The sequence below is a fragment of the Hyla sarda genome, chromosome 3 (assembly GCF_029499605.1).
Source record: "Hyla sarda isolate aHylSar1 chromosome 3, aHylSar1.hap1, whole genome shotgun sequence".
NCBI classification, from domain to species: Eukaryota; Metazoa; Chordata; class Amphibia; order Anura; family Hylidae; genus Hyla; species Hyla sarda.
The window spans coordinates 396,985,838-397,006,230 of record NC_079191.1 but is presented as its reverse complement, the minus strand read 5'-3'; the positions used below and the strand labels follow the sequence as shown (position 1 = coordinate 397,006,230).

The 20,393-nt window shown below is 43.3% G+C and overlaps 1 long non-coding RNA gene across 5 annotated transcripts in view; it reads left to right on the top strand.

The window, feature by feature from the left end:
* LOC130362903 (uncharacterized) overlaps positions 1 to 20,393 on the top strand; it is an 80,666-nt gene that overhangs the window by 11,695 nt on the left and 48,578 nt on the right. For all 5 annotated transcript variants that reach the window (XR_008891622.1, XR_008891621.1, XR_008891623.1 and 2 more), the window contains exon 2: positions 3,091 to 3,149. This is a non-coding gene — a long non-coding RNA (uncharacterized LOC130362903). The remainder of the gene's footprint in view (positions 1 to 3,090; positions 3,150 to 20,393) is intronic.

Genomic DNA, 20,393 nt, shown 5'->3' with positions numbered 1-20,393 from the left:
GCTGTTGCTAATCTACAACTCCCAGCATGCCCAGACAGCCAAAGGCTGTCTGGGCATGCTGGGAGTTGTAGTTTTGCACCAATTGGTGGCTCCCTGTTTGGGTAGACATTGCATCATGGGTGCTCTCCCCAGCGGACAGCGCCAAAAATGTCATAACCAATTTTTTGTGTTTTTTTTTCTTCTCGTTTCAGATCCGTGTATGCAGAGGATTACTGCGGATTCGATGGATTACGGCGGATTATTTTTTTTCCCTTTAATAAAATGGTTAACGAGGGCTGTGGGGGAGTGTTTTTTTAAATAAAATAATTTTTCCAATGTGTTGTGTTTTTTTTTTATTTTTATTGAATTTTCAGGGTTAGTAGCGGAAGCTGTCTTATTGACGGAATCCATTACTAGGCCAGGGCTTTGTGCTAGCCCCAAAAACAGCTAGCACTAACCCCCAATTATTACCCCGGTGCCCACCGCCACAGGGGTGCCGGGAAGAGCCGGTACCAACAGGCCCGGAGCATCAAAAATGGCGCTCCTGGACCTAGGCGGTAACAGGCTGGCGATATTTAGGCTGGGGAGGGCCAGTAACAATGGTCCTCGCCCACCCTGGTAACGTCAGGCTGTTGCTGTTTGGTTGGTATTGTGCTGAGAATGAAAATACGGGGAACCCTATGCGTTTTTTTTTTTATTTAAATAAAAAAATAAAAAAAAAAAACGTATAGGGTTCCCCGTATTTTCATTCTCAGCCAGATACCAACCAAACAGCAACAGCCTGACGTTACCAGGGTGGGCGAGGACCATTGTTACTGGCCCTCCCCAGCCTAAATAACGCCAGCCTGTTACCGCCTAGGCCCAGGAGCGCCATTTTGACGCTCCGGGCCTGTTGGTACCGGCTCTTCCCGGCACCCCTGTGGCGGTGGGTACCGGGGTAATAATTGGGGGTTAGCGCTAGCTGTTTTTGGGGCTAGCACTAAGCCCTGGCCTAGTAATGGATTCCGTCAATAAGACAGCGTCCACTACTAACCTTGAAAATTCAATTAAAAAAAAAAAAAACACAACACATTGGAAAAATTATTTTATGTAAAAAAACACTCCCCCACAGCCCTCGTTAACCATTTTATTAAAGGAAAAAATAAATAATCCGCCGTAATCCATCGAATCCGCAGTAATCCTCTGCATACACTGATCTGAAACGAGAAGAAAAAAACACAAAAAATTGGTTATGACATTTTTGGCGCTGTCCGCTGGGGAGAGCACCCATGATGCAATGTCTACCCAAACAGGGAGCCACCAATTGGTGCAAAACTATAACTCCCAGCATGCCCAGACAGCCTTTGGCTGTCTGGGCATGCTGGGAGTTGTAGTTTAGCAACAGCTGGAGTCTCCCTGTCTGGGTAGACACTGCCAGAAGGGTCTGTTCACATTATACATAACGTACAATGTGAACAGAGCTTCAGATTAATTAGCCTTGTTCCCTTCTGTAGCTCCGCCCCCTAATGACATCATCACTAGGGGGCGGAGCTACACGAACCCCGCCCGGGACTCGAGGGAAGTAAGCTGGACTTCGTCTTCTGTATACACTGTATACAGCTATCTATAGATAGCTGTATATAGTGTATACCGCCCAAAGGGTTAACCTACACTGTCCAGCAGTGTAAGTTAACTCTTCCCTTGCTGGGCTTGCGCATAGCGCACAGCTCAGCAAGGGGTTAAGTGAGCCAGCAATGTGTATACTGTATACACATTGCAAGCTCACTGTAAGTTCTTGCTGGGCAGTAGATATACGATGTATACCTACGGCTCAGCGTCAGCTGTTCTCCCGGCTCTGTAGCCCTGAGAACAGCTGATCCCGACATTCACATCAGGAGGATCGCAGCGGGTGTCAGGAGGAGTGACATCCCTGGGATCTGTCCCTTACTGCAGGTACTAATACTCCCAACATGGAGCACACTCTGCTCCATGCTGGGAGCTGTAGTACCTGCATTAATAGACATATGGCAGCGAGTGTAACCGCTGCGATCTGTCTATTAATACAGGTACTACAGTTCCCAGCATGGAGCAGAGTGTGCTCCATGTTGGGAGTATTAGTACTTGTAGTAAAGGAAAGATCACTGTGGGTATCACTCCTGACACCCGCTGCGATCCTCCAGTATAATGTATGAATGCGGCGGCCGCTCTTCTATGGTCCCCTGCACGGGCCGTATATATACACATATTCCTATTTCTCAAAGAGAGCTGTGATTGGCTGGAACCATCTGGCCAATCACAGCTCTGCGGGAAATATGAATATGTGTACATATACGTGAGTGCAGGGGACCATAGAAGACCAGCCGGCGCATCTATACATTATACAAGAGGATCGCAAGGGACCCCGGCGATCTGTCAATTAGTACAGGTAACTACTACTCCCATCATGGAAGAGTGTGTTCCATGCTGGGAGTAGTAGTACTACCTAAAAAATGTTTTTAAAAAAAGTGAAAAACAGCACACACTACATTTTCATTATTGTCGGCTACATTTTTAGTGCTTTACCCGCTCACATAAATTGATCCCTGTTTAAAAATGAATAAACATTTCATAATAAAAATGATACATTTCATTAGATACAATTTTTTCCATCACCACTGTATCTTTTTTATTATGATTTTTTTATGATACCCTACGAAATTTTTATAAAAAAGGTATCTCCATAATTTTTTAGGATCGCTAAAGTCCAAAAAAAGAATAAAAAGATTTACCGAATGTACCCGAATACCGAATGTATCCGAAAAATCAAACTATCTATATCCTTTTTATTATATTTGTTATCAGAATGAATTCTTCACGTTCGTTTACAGATAACGAATGCATTCGTTATTTACAGCATTATGGTCGGGAAATAACGAATGTATTCGTTACTTTGCTATTCGTATTATCGTGGCTATTCGGGAATGTTCAAAATATGTTTTCGTGCATTGGGATCGGTCCGAATGCACGAAAACGGTAAAATTCGTTAATTTAGACATTCGTGCCGAACCGAATTGCACATGTCTAACGGCTATTAAAGGCCATCTTCCATTCGTCTCCTTCACAAATTCTGATGGGGTTGTATGCTTCTTGCAGATCCAGCTTAGAGAAAACCTTGGCACCCTGCAGGTGATCAAAGTGCACAGAAATCAAAGGTAAGGGGTACAGATTTTTGATTGTAATCTTATTAAGTCCTCAATAATCAATACAAGGACGAAAAGAACCGTCCTTCTTTTCAACAAAGAAGAATCCAGCACCGGCAGGCGATGATGATTTTCAGATGAAAGCCTTCTGGAGATTCTCCCTTGCAGAAGGTCAATCGGGCAATCATAGGGCTGTTGTGGAGGAAGGCTCTCAGCCTGTTTTTCACAGAAGACATCAGAAAAGTCCTGATACGGAAGAGGCAGGCTCGGCAGGGAAGGAGACGGCAAGACACTCTTAGGTTGTGGGAACGCCAGACAGTGGATCTGGCAGTAGGATCCCCAGTGGGTGATCTCACCAGTTTGCCAGTCTGAAGCAGGGGCATGAAGTTGTAGCCAAGGAGACCGAGAAGAAGCCCCGAAGTACAATGAGGAAGCACACATAACTCGATCTTCTCCTTGTGCAACAAAGTGGTAGTGTGTGGAATTACACCGCATAGTTGAGGCTTTTCCGTTGATAGAAGAAATGTTCAAAGGTTTGATGAGCCGCGTCACTGGGAGACTGTGTTCGTGGACCAGGAAGGCATTGATAGTTTCCAGCTGAACCTGAGTCTAGAAAGGCTGAGGCAAAGACTGATGCATTGGTAGAGGTATAGACTTGGATCGGTGTGGTCAGTCAAGGAGTAGTGTTGAGCTTCATAGGCCATATTTGAATTTGCGATATTTCGCGAATATATGAACAAATATTCGTCATATATTCGCAAAATTTGCATATTTGTAATATTTGTGTTTTATTTTCGCATATGCGAAAATTCGCGTATGAGAAAATTAGCATATGCGAAAATTAGCATATACAAAAATTAGCATAAGCGAAAAATTTGCACGCCAGTCTCACACAGTAGTATTAGAGCCTTCTTTACACCACACATGTTGGAAGCAGAGAGGAGTGGTCACTGTGATGTGTATTGTGAAAAAAAAAGTGAATATTCATCATTACGAATATATAGTGCTATATTCGCGGATATTCGCAAATAAAATTTGCATTGCGAATATTCGCGAGCAACGCTATCAAGGAGAGGAAGAATTCTCACCTAGGAACGCCTCTCCCACGTTTCCTAGGTGTGTGCGTTTCCCGGACGTGGTGGTCGCAAAGGACAATCTTTGAGAAAATGCTCCGGGCTGGCACAGTAGAGACACAAATTTTCATTGCGTTGGCAGGACTTCTCCTGCTAGGTAAGACGGGTAGGATCCACCTGCATAGCTTCTTCTGCTGAGGGCAAAGAGGATGGTTGAGGTGGCTGCTGGTACCAAACAGGGAAGAAGACGGGTACCAAACGGGGAAGAAGACGTGTCTGAAGCGATTCACATTCTTGCCGAAATACTTCCTGCCTCTGAGCGAAATCTATTCGAGTGGACAACTGAATGAGGTCACTCAGGGAAGATGAAAGATCTTGTGCAGCGAGAGCATCCTTGACTTTACTGGAAAGTTTTTACCGTTACCATTTTTAAAGGTAGCAGACAGGGCCTCATCATTCCAGGCCAATTTGGAAGCTAGGGTGCGGAACTGAACCTCATAGTCACCAACAGTAGAGTCGAGTGAGTTTTTGGCCAAGGAGGCTTGTGCAGGATCTTCAAATGTGGATTTCCGAACGGAAGGCTTGCACTTTGGAGGACATCAGGCAATTTCTGTCCCAAAGAGGAGTGGCCCAAGCCAGGGCTTTCCCAGAAAGGAGAATGACCACGAATGCCACTTTGGCAAGCTATGTGGGGAACTGATCATCATTAAGTTCCAAATGCATAGAACATTGGGTCACAAACGCCTGCACAATTTAGGGTCCCCTTCATACTTCGTCGGCAGAGACAGACGAAACTTGGAGCCAACAGAAGCTGTAGACACCGTAGAAATCATAGGAGCAGGCGGAGGCTGCTGTGGCTGCTCAGAGGAAAGTAGTTGCTGTGCAAGCTGCCTTGATTGTTGAGCCATGACAAAGGAAAGGTTAGCAAGGTTTAGCAGAGGCACCTCAGCGGGATCCATGGCCGGATCTTACTGTAACTGCTGTGGTGAAGTGGATCCGTTGAGCCTGTGTGGATGATGGCGTGGGCCGTACCAGGGAGCGGAGTCTAGGGTGCCGCTGGTTTTCACCAGAGCCCGACTCAAAGCAGGATGGACTTGCTGCTGTAAGGCGGCACCCAGGTCGCTACCCCTTATACGACTCGTCCAGAAAGGCTGCAGAGGAGAAGTGTGGCACAGGAAGGATAAGGCAAACTCGTAGTTGGGGACAGGCAGGAAGGTCAAGACAGGCGGCACTGGAGCGTGGTCAGGAAAAGTAGAAACAAGGTCTGGTACACAGTAAGGCAGAACACAAGTATGGTATGCTTTCTCTAAGGCTGTGGGGCACAAAGATCCGGCAGGGGTCAGGAGGAAGTAAGGAACTATATAGGGTCACTGCCAGACATGGACCAATTGAGGGTGCACTGACCCTTTAAATCTCAGGGAGCCAGCGTGAGCACCCCTTAGGAAGCGAGAACGTGCATGCCGGCAGACAGAGAGGACAGAGGAGGCACGAGGAGAGTGGGGTAAGGAACGGGCCGGCTGCGCGCAATTGCATCCCGACATGCAAATCGCAGTGCTGACAGAACAGGGAGTGCGTTTGCCGCCAGCACGTCTGACCACAGCACCACAAATAATAGGAAGTTTTTACCCCCACCTGCTACAATGGACAACACGTTGTTCCCTTCCACCTTTTCGAGGAAAGGGCTCCTCGTCTTCAAAAGGGGGGCCCAACACAGGAACCAATCCTTATTTCACTAAACACAAATCTCCCCTAGGTGGGGTCAGGGATCACAATTCAATATAATAACAAAAACCCAGGGCACAAAATCCCTTATGGGAAAACCCACTTCCCCTGTAAGGTCCTACTTTTGCATTATCGCTAAAAAGGGCGGCCCCACACAAGAACCTCTCCCTATTTCCACCTACAAACCCTGCCATTTGCCAGGGTTTGTAGGTGGAAATAGGGAGTGTATATTAGCACAAAACCCAGGGCACAAAATCCCTTATGGGAAAACCCCCCTTTTAAAATGTAACCTTTATTGAATTACTTATAAAATTCAATGTGACCACTGATTTTAAAAACTATGCAGTACAGCCCCACTAATATAAACATATTGGGTTCTGCAGTCCCCCTCTTCAAATTGGGTAGCTGGAGTGCAGATTAAAATCAATCCTTTGCCTCCCTCTAGTAGTTTTGGTGCAGGCAGACACCCTTTCTCGTGTCCCATTTGGCCTTATATGCCCTAGATAAGTGATGTCATAATTTGCTCACAGGTAAGCTACCACTCACCTGTATTGTAACATCTGACCAATAGGAGGGTACATTCATCCTTTATCTGTTATTCTGTGGCCCAATCAACTTGTACGCATTGGTGCGTTGCATCACGTCACCCCCAGTCATCATCCAGCTGTGCCATTGTTCCAGTCATGTGATGGCGATGCATGATTCGGCGCCGATCTTCCTTTGCGCGCACGCACAAACGTAGTTGTCAGCCGCACTCAAAAGTTTTAGTGCGCCTGCGTGTAGAATTAGTCTCCAGCCGTATTCAGGGATAATAATGTACTTTCTCATGGTCTCCTGTGGGCATATATGTTATTATCCTATGTTGTTACTTAAACAACCATTTAGGTCTACATTACAAGATGACTGTAAAGGGAACTATGTAGCAAAATCCATAGGGGTAATTAGGAAACATCAACTGTCTAAAGTTACTGTATAATGTGTATATCCACTGTTTTATTTAATCACATCCTTAACAGCATTTATGCCATTAGGATATCCAATTAGCAAAGTACATGTATTTCTTTTAAAAACAAACCTCCAGGTGTTATGCAGTAAGGGATGTATAAGATGAATAATAAGGTAGGTATGTATTCCCCACTGACCATATTAATTCCTTTCTTTTACATCTCACCCTACATGTATGGTACTGCAGGTCAATTCCATATTCCCCACTTGTTCTTCATGAATGTAAAATATATATAGGAAAAATTGGCCGAGATAAGTAAAGACCTTCTATCTGTGGACCAAGCTCTTTTGAATGCTCTCTTAAGATGTCGTCTGGTATCCACGTTGCCTAAATCTTTCAAATAGTTTATTGCTTTCCTCCTCAAATTTGCTATCTTCTGGGCAGTTCCGACATGCCTGTAAATATTGCCCTACCGGTATACTAGATTTTAGGCAGTCTGGATGGCAATGACCAGTGTAGTAGGGAGTTGGCAGATGTAGGTTTACGGTATATTTGTGTCTGGATCTTCAATTTATCATCTATATGTATGTGAAGATCGAGGAAGTTGATAGATGAACCACCAACTTCACTGGTAAATACCATCCCTATGCTGGGGGAATTAAGTAGACAAACAAAATTAGTGAAAAGTGAGATGTTTCTGTCCCAAAGAATAAGGACATCATCGATATAGTGCAGCCACAGAAAGTGATGTGATAAAAACTAAAAGCCTCAGCAAAAACAATAGTGTCTTCCCAATACATTTGCATAAGTAGGTGCACAATAAGACCCCATAGTAGTACCTTGTATTTGGTGATAGAAAGTGCCGTTAAATAAAAAATAATTACGTGTAAGAATAAATTAAATTTCAATAAATTAATAACAAAAGTGTTATGTCCTGAGAAAAAAGTGCTTTTTGTGCTCAAAAAATGTGTAATGGCGGCCAGACCCAGGTCATGTGAGATGTTACTATATAATCTCTCGACATCCAGGCTGGCCAATATTGTGTTTTTAGTCACTGCAATATCCTGCAACTTGAGATCTGTATCCTTAGTATCTTTTTAGATACAACGGTTATGTCCCAACAAAAGGGGCCAGTACCTTGTCGATGGATATGCTCGCCCCTTGGGTAAGGCAGTTGCTGCCTGAGACTATGGGTCGTCCGCGTATTGGTGTTGTATTTTTGTGCGTTTTGGGCAACGCATAAAATGTTGCAATCGTGGGATGTGAGTTGTAAAGAAATTTTTGTTTGTCAGTAGAGATGAATGATTGTTCCTTGGCATTAGCCAGTAATATCTTAAATTGTCCTAAGTATGTCCCAGTCGGGTCCGATGTTAAGGTTTCATATTTCTCCTGGTCAGAGAGAAGATCATGACCATGGACACATAGTTCGACTGGTCCATAATCACCACATTACTCCCCTTATCGGAGGGTTTGATAACTATGGACCGGTCGGATCTTTGTGTCTCCAAGGCTTGCTGTTCATTAGAGGTTAGGTTGGAATTAATTAGGTGCTTCTGTGGGCGAATAGCCTCAATATTGGCCGTACTCTGAGCTACAAATGTCTCTATATTGGCGAATTGAGAAAATAATGGGGTCAAAAGTGACCAGGGTTTCAAATCAGTATACGGTGCCTCAAAACCCACTGCCACACCTTCATTTTCCAATAAAAGCTCATGAAGCACATGTCTTGCCCCCTCATTTCTTCGCAATTGTGCTCTGGAGTCTGTGTCCATCTGTAAGGGCCATTTTCATAAGGCTAGCTTACGGGTAAACAAATTAATGTCTTAAATCCATGTGAAACTGTCAAATTTGGGTAATGGTGTAAATGAAAGATCCTTGGAAAGAAGTGTGTATTCATGATCAGTCAATATACGTGATGATAGATTGAACATTTTCAATCTATCATTTCCTTCCCCTTCAGTTGGGGAACTTTTTTCCCCTTGATTTGGAGAGCTGGCCTTTTCTCCACCTCTAACCTTCCCTTAATCAAGTAGATATCCAGCAGGCTTTTAGAAATCTGTCTAAAATGTATAAACAGTGTGTGAGAGCGTGGTGGGAAGTCACCAGCTTTGAAACCTATCTATAGCAAAAGATAGTGTATAGTGGTCTACGAATACATATTACCCCTAATTCACATAGGGAAGACAGTGCCTTTATACAACCGATAATTCACTGCAGATGATTAATTATCTGCTGGACTTCGAGAGACAGCATTTGAGTACGGTTAATGCACAATTAGGAAACCAAATTAAGGAGATTCAGTCTATTTCAGGCCATCCCGAATACAGTAGTCTGGAAGCAAAATTGCAAAAACTTCTAGAAACATTCAAAAACGAGATAAAGGAGTGGAAGCATAGGAAGTACGTACGTGACGTCACAGACTTCATTACTGGGCAGATCTATAATATATATATATATATATATATATATATATATATATATATATATAGTATTCAAAATAGTGGTCAGAATTAAAGGGGTTGTGCACTGCCCTGCAGTTCGTAGCTCCGCTCACAGCGTCCGAAAGTTCATTACTCCGAACGCTGTGTGCGGGCCACCGTGTTCGCGGCCGCCGGGCGTGACGTCACGCCCGGCCCCTTTGTGACGTCTCGCCTGCCCCCTCGTGACCTCGCACCCACTTCCCATAGACTTTCGTTGATGGGGCGGGCGAGACGTCACGAGGGGGCGGGCGAGACGTCATGAAGGGCAAATTCTGCAGCAATGCAAAGACAAGGACAGCATCAGAACTTTGGCCACAAGGACGGGTCCCAAATATGACTGTGGTGTCCCGGTACCGCATCTTACACGGTACCTATGTGTGGGTCCCCATAGCCATAGTCCCTAGGACGTAGGGATCCCTGTGATTTAGTCCTTGTTGCCTCTATTCCAGCTCATAGACCAGTAATTTATGTAAAGGTAATGTAAATATAGTAATATATATGTAGATAAATGGTTAATTACCGGTTCCACAGCGTTGCAGGACCTGCGGGTCACATGACTAGGTAAACTCTATGGTATTAAGCTTAAGGACCTTTGGAGGCCCTCTGACGTAAGCAATCCCATTACTCTCTGTAATGGTGAGTGACAGATGTTCGGAGCAATCGGATTCGCCCCGCCCCCTGCCAATATAAGGGAGCGGCGGCCATCTTCTCTCTCTCTTGCTCCTGTACTCCTGAAGTGGAAAGACCTGTACAGCAACTAACGCAGTGAGTTAGGCCCGACGGCTGAGTAATTCAGAGTATAGAGTGTATCAATTCCCAGACACTCTGCAGCATCACCGGACCTAATATAACCCCGAAATCTGGACGGATCTGCAAATATCTAACCTAAATTAAGAGACTTTCTAAATAGCTCAAGGTCCGCAACAACTGTCAGTCACTAAGCAATATAAGGACTGTTTGTACGAGACTGTTACTGTGTTTTGGATGTAGCGCAAGCACTTAAGTAAAGTTGTTAAAGTTCAAGTTCAATCTCCTAGTGCACCTTCAGTCATTTCATGCACCTATCGTTACTGGGAAGGGCGGCGATAGGCCGGTGCATTGCCTCAATATAACAGCCCTCAGCCTGGCATCACGAACTATAGGGTTAACATTAACCCCTCATATACAAATACCATACCACCACTACCATACACCCCCCAAGGGCTACCACAAAGCCTTTTTGGCGTCACGAACAGGATTGTGGGGCACCATAAAAGGGGGCCAAGAGAAAAGTAAGGGGGGAGGCGAAGATTTGTCTACAGTTGAAATTTGTAAACTGCGCAATGAGTTCATGCTGCGATCCTCTGGTCCGGCCGGCACAGGCGGAGCCGAACTGTTGCCGGAAAAGCGCGCGAAGAAAGCCCGCGCTGCGCCACACTCCGCGCCCTCAGCGCGGACGCTAAGTTGCTGTATCCCAGACGAAAGGGAACTGATAGATGCAGGAGTCGTTTCTGGAGGGACCGGAAGTCGGAGCTGCACCGATAGCGTCCTTCCTGCCCAGCACCATTTTGGAGAAGCCCACTATAAAAGACGCCACGCAGACCAACCTCTTTAGTCTGCAGAGAGGGCCGGAGAGTACAGACATGGCGGAGAGCAGTGTTCCACGTGGTCAAGTTGGCAAAATGGCGCCGGAAACACGGAAAGTTGTGGCCAACTTTTTCAAGAGCTTGCTGACCGTCTGCAGCGGTTGTCATTAGACGAAGAGGGGGCGTGCAATCTTCCCCCACTGCCTGATGATGACGACGATTGGCCAGAGACACCTCCAGCGAACAGTGCAGGGACACCTGGAGGTGCGTCACCGGTGAGATTGTCCCCTCACCACAGCAAACATACAACAAAAAACACAAATAGCCAGCACAACTACATGATATACGAGTGCATGCTGCTGTGGCAAATGCAAAGTATACAAACACAAAAATTGCAGCTGCACATTTTATCAAAAAATGTTTTATATATATTTTTTAAAGGTTCTCAGCGCACTTTTTGATCAAAACGTGTCCCCCATCCGCCACGTGGAGGCGGCCATTTTCGGATGGTCCCTAATATACATTATGAGTCTAATACTCACAACTCTCACCTCTGCTGTGCATATAGCCTCTTGACTGGGTGACATGCTAGATCAACCATCAATTTAAACATTTAAACTCCCTCCTGGGAAAAGGGGGAGGGGTGCATGGCTGGAGAGGGTGCCATTCCCTCAAAGTAGCATACAACAAAAAACACAAATAGCCAGCACAACTACATGATATACGAGTGCATGCTGCTGTGGCAAATGCAAAGTATACAAACACAAAAATTGCAGCTGCACATTTTATCAAAAAATGTTTTATATATTATTTTTAAAGGCTCTCAGCGCACTTGAGGAAGGGTATTTGCCTGTTAATCCTCCTGAGGATGGTGCTGCTGCACCGAAATTAGTAGAGGCAAAGGATTGATTTTAATCTACACTACAGCTACCCAATTTGAACAGGGGGACTGCATCCCTAAATTAACACGTACATCTGGACGCTGTGCTACATAGTTTTTAACCCCTTAAGGGCCAGGGTTTTTCCATTTTTGCATTTTTGTTTTTTCCTCCTTAAAAAAATCATAACTCTTTAAATTTTGCACCTAAAAATCCACATGATGGCTTATTTTTTGCGCCACCTATTCTACTTTGTAATGACCTCAGTAATTTTACCCAAAAATCTACCGCAAAACGGAAAAAAAATCATTGTGAGACAAATTTTTTTTTAAACGCCATTTTGTAAATTTTGGGGGCTTCCGTTTCTACACAGTACATTTTTCGGTAAAAATGACACCTTCTCTTTATTCTGTAGGTCCATACAATTAAAATGATACCCTACTTATGTAAGTTTGATTTTGTCGTACTTCTGGAAAATGTATACGTTTAAAATTGTCATCTTCTGATCCCTATAACTTTTTTATTTTTCCGCGTATGGGGCGGTATGAGGGCTCATTTTTTGCGCTGTGATCTGAAGATTTTAGCGGTACCATTTTTGAATTGATAGGACTTATTGATCGAATTTTTTTGCCCACACGCCATTGACCGTGCGGTTTAATTAACGATATATTTTTACGCGGCAATGTTTATTTTTATTTACACTGGTTTTTTTTTTATGGGAAAAGGGGGGTGAATCAAACTTTTATTAGGGGACGCGTTAAATGATCTTTATTCCCTTTATTTTTCACTTTTTTTTTTGCAAAGTTATAGCTCCCATACGGGGCTATAACACTGCACACACTGATCTCATAAGAAACCACTGATCGATGATTCTGCCGCTTGACTGCTCATGCCTGGATCTCAGGCACTGAGTAGTCATTCGGCGATTGGACAGCGAGGAGGCAGGTAGGGATCCTCCGGCTGTCATGTAAGCTGTTCGGGATGCCACAATTTCGCTGTGTTGATCCCGAACAGCTCTCTGAGCTAACCGGCATGGTTTTACTTTCACTTTAGATGCGGTGTTAAACTTTGAATGCTGCGTCTAAAGGGTTAATAGTGTGCGGCATCGCGATGAATGCCGCGCGCTATTAGCCACGGGTCCTGGCCGTTGTTAGTGGCTGTTGTCCCGGCTATGTCCCCTCGTTATAGATCGGGAGCGGACTCATGACGTACGCGTACGTCATGGGTCCTTAAGAGGTTAAAATCATTGGTCACATTGATTTTAATAAATAATTCAATAAAAGTTACATTTTAAAATGGGGTTTTTCCCATTTTGTGCCCCAGGCTTAGGCCCTGGGTTTTTGTGATTATATACAATCCCTATTTCCACCTAAAAACCCTGGGAAATGGCAGTGTTTACAGGGGGAAATAGGGAGAGGTTCCTGTGTCGGGCCACCCTTTTTAGGGCAAGTAACACTTGCCAAGAATGGAATTAATGATGCAAAAGTAAAGCTTTTACCCCCATCGGTTACAATGGACCACACGTTGTTCCCTTACACCTTTCAGAGGTCTTTGCATCACATCAATACTTGGTGGTGTAGGTGGCACATGGTGTTTTTTGTACACCTTTCCTTTTGTTTGATTTAAAAAAAAAATTGGGTCAAAATATTTAAATCTAAGCATATTATTAAAAGTTAAGTTTTATTTAATGCATATTCTCAATACTTACTTGTGCATACTATCACTTTTACAAAAGAGACTGTTCTCTTCTGCCTACCTGCCTCAGCTACTATTCTGATCCTGCCACTCGCCTGATGACACACATCTGATGCCAAGTTCTCCTTTTTTCATCAGGTACTTGTATTGCCACCCACCGCACCACTCTGTCACCGGGTCACTTTCAGGACTCCTGATGCTGATGCTGCCACCTCCAGGCTTTCTCATTCTGCCATCATATGTTTTCCTCATGCTGATACCAGCTTCATGCTGTCTCATTCTGTCACCATATGTTCAACCCATGCTGTTTCCAGCTCCAAGCTGTTTTATACTGCCACCATATGTTCTCCTCATGCTGCTGCCACCTCCAGGCTGTGTCATTCAGCCACTATATGGTCTCCTCATGCTTCCGCCACCTCCAGGCTGTGTCATTCAGCCACTATATGGTCTCCTCATGCTTCCGCCACCTCCAGGCTGTTACATTCAGCCACTGTATGTTCTCCTCATGCTGCTGCCAACTCCAGGCTGTGTCATTAAGCCACTACATGGTCTCCTCATGCTGCCGCCAACACCAGGCTGTGTCATTCAGCCACTATATGGTCTCCTCTCAAGTAGGTCTCTGTACACTGAGGACAAGCAGGGCTCTGTGCACTGAGGACAAGCAGGGCTCTGTACACTGAGGACAAACAGGGCTCTGTCCACTGAGGAAAAGCAGGGCTCAGCACACTGAGGACAAGCAGGGCTCTGTACACTGAGGACAAGCAGGGCTCAGTACACTGAGGACGAGAAGGGCTCTGTACACTGAGGACGAGCAGGGCTCTGTACACTGATGCTTTGTAACATCCCCCAGCTCACACAGAAGACTGATTGACTAGTCAGGAGCCTGCACAGAGCCCTGCTTTTCCCCCTTAAGGATAGGGGATAAGATGCCTGATCACGGGAGTCCCGCAGCTGGGGACGCCCGCGATCATGCACGCGGCACCCCATTTGTAATCAGTCCCCGGAGCGTGTTCGCTCCGGGTCCGATTACGGTCGACCGCGCGGACGGCGGCGTGTGACGTCACGCTCCGCCCCTCAATGCAAGCTTACGGGAGGTTGCGTGATAACTATCAGGATCCAGATGGGTTACTTCCCATCACCTGTGATAATCTGGCCTTCGTGTTGGGGAATATGAGCGGTCACCGCTTTGCTCTATTATCTGAAACCCTCCCTCTTCATAATGCTCTAAAATAGTTAAAGTGGCTCAAAACCTGCGTTTTACTAAGATTTTTAAGTAGTAAAAGCTGTCATTACAGGCAATTATTTCCAACCTTTTCATTTAAAATAAATACAGTAAGTGTTAGTAAAGTTGTGTGAGCAACTATTTGTACATTACGGTTTTGTTTGTTTAAGAATAATAGTACATTACCTGTCCCTGGGGGGGCTCTTCATAATAACAAATGTTAATAGTCATCAGTAATTTACATATAATTAATGGTGACATGTTATTTATACACCCTGGTTATTTTAGTTTACTGCTGTAAAATATTCTTGTTGTATAATATACAAAAAGATAGATATATTTTATTTTTATTTTGTGCCTTTGTGAGAAGAAGAATGGTTTCCGATCATTGTTCGTATATTTTACCACCATTTTAGACCATTTATATAGTAAATATAAAGATCTTTGTTCCTGAATAATGATGTTTTGGAAATAGTATTTTCTATTAATTGCACAATGGGTTATTTACTGATGTGTTTCCAAAATTTGCACCCAAAACACCTTCAAAGTGGACCATCACTCCATTTTCCCCCCCACAAAAAAAGGGGGCATATACCCAACAAAAGGGGCCTGACCCTGAAAAAGGGATGTGCTCCTGACAAAAGAGTATCCCCAACATATTTACTAAGGTTTCCACATAAAATGTGGTGGATTTGATCTTTGAAAAACCCAATAGTTTAAAACTGTTGTTATACAAAATAAAAGGAAGGGAAAAACAAAACGTAGGGAAAGGCAAAACGTAGGGAAAAATTTGTAAATACTGTGGAAAAATACCTGTCTGGAAAAGAAAACCCATACAGAAAACTACACTTCACTCTTAGCAAATCAACCCCAATGACTTTATAGTGAAATCTCTTGAAAATGTCAATACTTCTTTGGAAAGACCACCCATGTTTTAACCCCTTAAGGACCCAGCCAATTTTCAGTGTAGGACCCGGCCATTTTTTGCACATCTGACCACTGTCACTTTAAGCATTAATAACTCTGGGATGCTTTTACCTTTCAGTCTGATTCCAAGATTGTTTTTTCGTGACATATTCTACTTTATGTTAGTGGTAAATTTTCATCAATACATCATGATATGTAATAAAAAATTTAGAATTTTTGAATTTTTCTAACCTCGAAGCTCTCTGCTTGTAAGGAAAATAGACATTCCAAAAAAATTATATATTGATTCACATACACAATATGTCTACTTTATGTTGTCATCATAAAGTTGACATGTTTTTACTTTTGGAAGACATCAGAGGGCTTCAAAGTTAAGCAGCAATATCCAATTTTTTTCCAAATTTTCAAAATCTGAATTTTTCAGGGACCAGTTCAGTTTTGAAGTGGATTTGAAGGGCCTTCATATTAGAAATACCCCACAAATTACCCCATTAACCCCTTAAGGACTGAGTCCTTTCTCACCTTAAGGATGCAGCCCTTATTTGCAATTCTGACCACTAGCACTTAATAATAATAACTCTGGGATGCTTTCACCGATAATTCTGATTCCGAGATTGTTTTTTGTTTTTTATTTATGACATATTTTACTTTAACACAGTGGTAAATTTTCATCATTACTTGCATCCTTTTTTGATGAAAAATCTCCAACTTTCATGAAAATTTTGAAAATCTTGCATGTTTCTAACTGAAACTCTCTGCTTGTAAGGAAAATGGATATTTTAAATAAATGATATATTGATTCACACATACAGTATTTCTACTTTATATTTGCATCAGAAAGTTGACATGTTTTTACTTTTGGAAGACATCAGAGGGCTTCAAAGTTCAGCAGCAATTTTCCAATTTTTCACAACATTTTCAAAATAGGAATTTTTCAGGGACCAGTTCAGTTTTGAAGTGGATTTGAGGGGTCTTCATATTAGCAATACCCCATAAATTACCCCATTATAAAAACTGCACCCCCAAAAGTATTCAAAATGACATTCAGAAAGTGTGTTAACCCTTTAGGTGTTTCATAGAAATAGCAGCAAAATTCAAAATCTTATTTTTTTACACTCGCATGTTCTTGTAGACCCAGTTTTTGAAATTTTACAAGGGGTAAAAGGAGAAAAAGCCCCCAAAAATTTGTAACCTAATTTCTCTCGAGTAAAGAAATACCTCATAGGTGGGTGTCAAGTGCTCTGTGGGTGCACTACAAAGCTCAGAAGGGAAGGACCGACAATTGGATTTTGGAGAGTAAGTTTTTCTGAAATGGTTTTTGGGGGGCATGTCACATTTAGGATGCCCCTATGGTGCCAGAACAGCAAAAAAAAAAAACTTGGCATACTATTTTGGAAACTACACCCCTCAAAGAACCTAACAAGGGGTCCAGTGAGCCTTAACACCCCACAGATGTTTGACGACTTTTCCTTAAAGTCGGATGTGCAAATGATTTTTTTTTCACAAAAATGCTGGTTTTCCCCCAAATTTTACATTTTTGCAAGGGGTTATAGGAGAAAATGCCACCGAAAATTTCTAACCCCATCTCTTCTGAATATGAAAATACCCCATGTGTGAACCTCAAGTGCACTGCTGGTGCATTACAATGCTCAGAAGAAAAGAAATCACATTTGGCTTTTGGAAAGCAAATTTTGCTGAAATGGTTTTTGGTGGGCATGTCGCTTTTAGGAAGCCCCTATGGTGCCATAACAGAAAAAAAAAACACATGGCATACTATTTTGGAAACTACACCCCTCAAGGAACGTAACAAGGGGTACAATGAGCTTTAATGCTCATGTTACCTCAAATTTTTCATTTTCACAAGGGGTAACTGGAGAAAAAGCCTCCCAAAATGTGTAACCATATGTGGATGTAAATTGCTCTGCGGGCGAACTACAATGCTCAGAAGAGGAGGAGCGCCATTGAGTGTTTGGTGAGAGAATTTGGTTGGAATAGAAGTCGGGGGCCATGTGCATTTACAAAGCCCCCCGTGGTGCCAGAACAGTGGACCTCCCCCCCCCACACACACATGTGACCCCATTTTGGAAACTACACCCCTCACAGAATTTAATAAGGGGTGCAGTGAACATTTAAACCCCACTGGCGTTTAACAAATCTTTGGAACAGTGGGCTGTGCAAATGAAAAATAACATTTTTCATTTTCACGGACCACTGTTCCAAAAAATCTGTCAGACACCTGTTGGGTGTAAATGCCCACTGTACCCCTAATTACATGGGGGGTGTAGTTTCCAAAATGGGGTCACATGTGGGGGGAATCCACTGTTCTGGCACTATGGGGGCTTTGTAAATGGTCAGCTTCCCGCTAGGAGTTTGTGCTGCGGCCGCAGCTCAAACTTGAAGCAGGAAACTCACTGTAAACTCGCCCGGGTGAATGTACCCTGTACATTCACATGGGGGGGGGGGGGGAATCTCCAGCTGTTTTAAAACTACAACTCCCAGCATGTACTGAAAGACCGTGCATGCTGGGAGTTGTACTTTTGCAACTGCTGGAGGCACACTCGTTCGAAAACCTTCAGTTAGGTTCTGTTACCTAACTCAGTATTTTCCAACCAGTGTGCATCCAGCTTTTGCAAAACTACAACTCCCAGCATGTACTGATAGCCAAAGGGCATGCTTGGACATGTAGTTATGTAACAGCTGGAGGTATGCAACTACAACTCCCAGCATGCCGAGACAGCTGTTTGCTTTTTGGGCATGCTGGGATTTGCAGTTTTGGAGGGCTACAATTTAGAGACCACTGCACAGTGATCTCCAAACTGTGGCCTTCCAGCTGTTGGAAAACTGCAAATCCCAGCATGCCCACACAGCTGTCTGGGCATGATGGGAGTTGTAGTTTTGCAACATCTGGAGGGCTACAGTTTAGAGACCACTGTATAGTGTTCTCAAACTGTAGTCCTCCAGATTTTGCTAGGCAACTCACCAGCTTCCTTAGGGTCCAGGGAGCCGCATCGCCGTCCTCTGCTGCCGCTGATCCCCGCCGCTGATCGCCGCCCGCTGCGGCCGCCGCCAGTGGGTAAGTGGACTTTGGCAGTGGTCGTCCTCGGTTTCCCCGTTCTGCCCAGCTTACTGTGGGTGGGCAGAACGGGGAAACTGAAAAATAACCCCCTCGCTTTGCAGACAGAGCGCTGCACTCAGGGGGCATGTGACTCCTTGTCACTAGGATGTGGAGTTGAAAATGATAAATATGCAAACAATGAGGGCGGGCTTAGAAACTTTAGTGCGGGAGGCAGACGGTCTGGACCAAAGGCGCGATCCTTGGGCCAAAGAGTGGAACGTTATAAGGGCATAACTCAGAGGCCAATGGACAAAAAAAAATTAAGTGAGCCCTGTATGGAATCCTGTTCACCCACACTATAACCCAGTGTATTGGGTTTAGTGTGGGTGAACTGGCTGACAGTTTTCCTTTAAACCAGTTTTTCTGTGACAGATTTTTATTTTATAATATCTTGTGTGTTTGGTCCATCATCTTTGAGAGGACCCGCCCTCTAGAAGGCAATTTTTCAATGCAATTTTGGGTGGTTGTTTCATGGAGGTTTCATTGTATGAGGTAGCATGTGCATACGAATATTATCAATTATGCATACAGATGAAGCTCTGACCATCATAGTGGTGACACTACATCTTGTGATTGCAGTTCTTGAGTCAACAAATGCTGTATTATAGTAAGAAGTTGACATGATTTTTTGGTGGTAAAATTTACTCAGATAGTGTTCTTCATGGTCTCTGTTTGGCTGGTATGTGTAAGTTAGTAACCTACAAAAATTAGATATTGAATATCGTAATAGACTACGCTTTTTTATCCATAGATAAAAACCTGAAAGCAAAACCATTGCTGAGCGTGAATATTCGAAATGCAAATATCGGCACTTTGTTAGTTTGCAAATATTTAGAATATAGTGACATATATTCGTAATGACAATTTTTTTGCGAATATGCAAATATGCAAATATGCAAATAAGCAAATATTCACAAATATCGGCACTTCCAGTCAGAGGACACTGATCCTTCCCTTCTTTTAGGTGAAATATATTATCGCGCATTAGCACTATGCAAATTTCATTACAAATATTAGCATGGGAAAACAAAAAGAGAACGAAATTTTGCAAACATAGGACAAATATTTGTTCATATATTCGCAAAATATCGAGAATTTAAATATGGCCCCTGACGCTCATCACTAAGTAAAATATTTGTAACTCATTTGACAATTGTATACCATATTAGCCTATGGAGACAAATAATGTTGTATAGCTTTTGACACAAGCATCAGCTTTTTTTGGGATATATAAGAAGCTTTTCGATAGCTTTTCATGGTGTATTCTATAAACAGATTCCATTATAATTCATGGTTGATGGATACATTAGATGGATACCTAACAGTGGAATCTATCACTCTTAGGCTATAATGGCAACCATTAAATGAAAGCTTTCTGGAAAAGCTCACACTGGCCCAGATTTGCTGAGATTGTCTAGTTTTTGGTTTCACACTTATTTCGAGTTCTGGGATATTATCCTGATACATTCTCTAACCATCAATTAGTTGGTTAGTGCATTTGGCAATTTTTCTTGTTTTGCGCCAATTTGCACCAATCACATCACTAATGTGATAACAGACCAATTCAAAGTTTGTCATATAATTAGTACTGCATATCCACCGGAATTGAAAAGTAAACCAATTATACATCTAA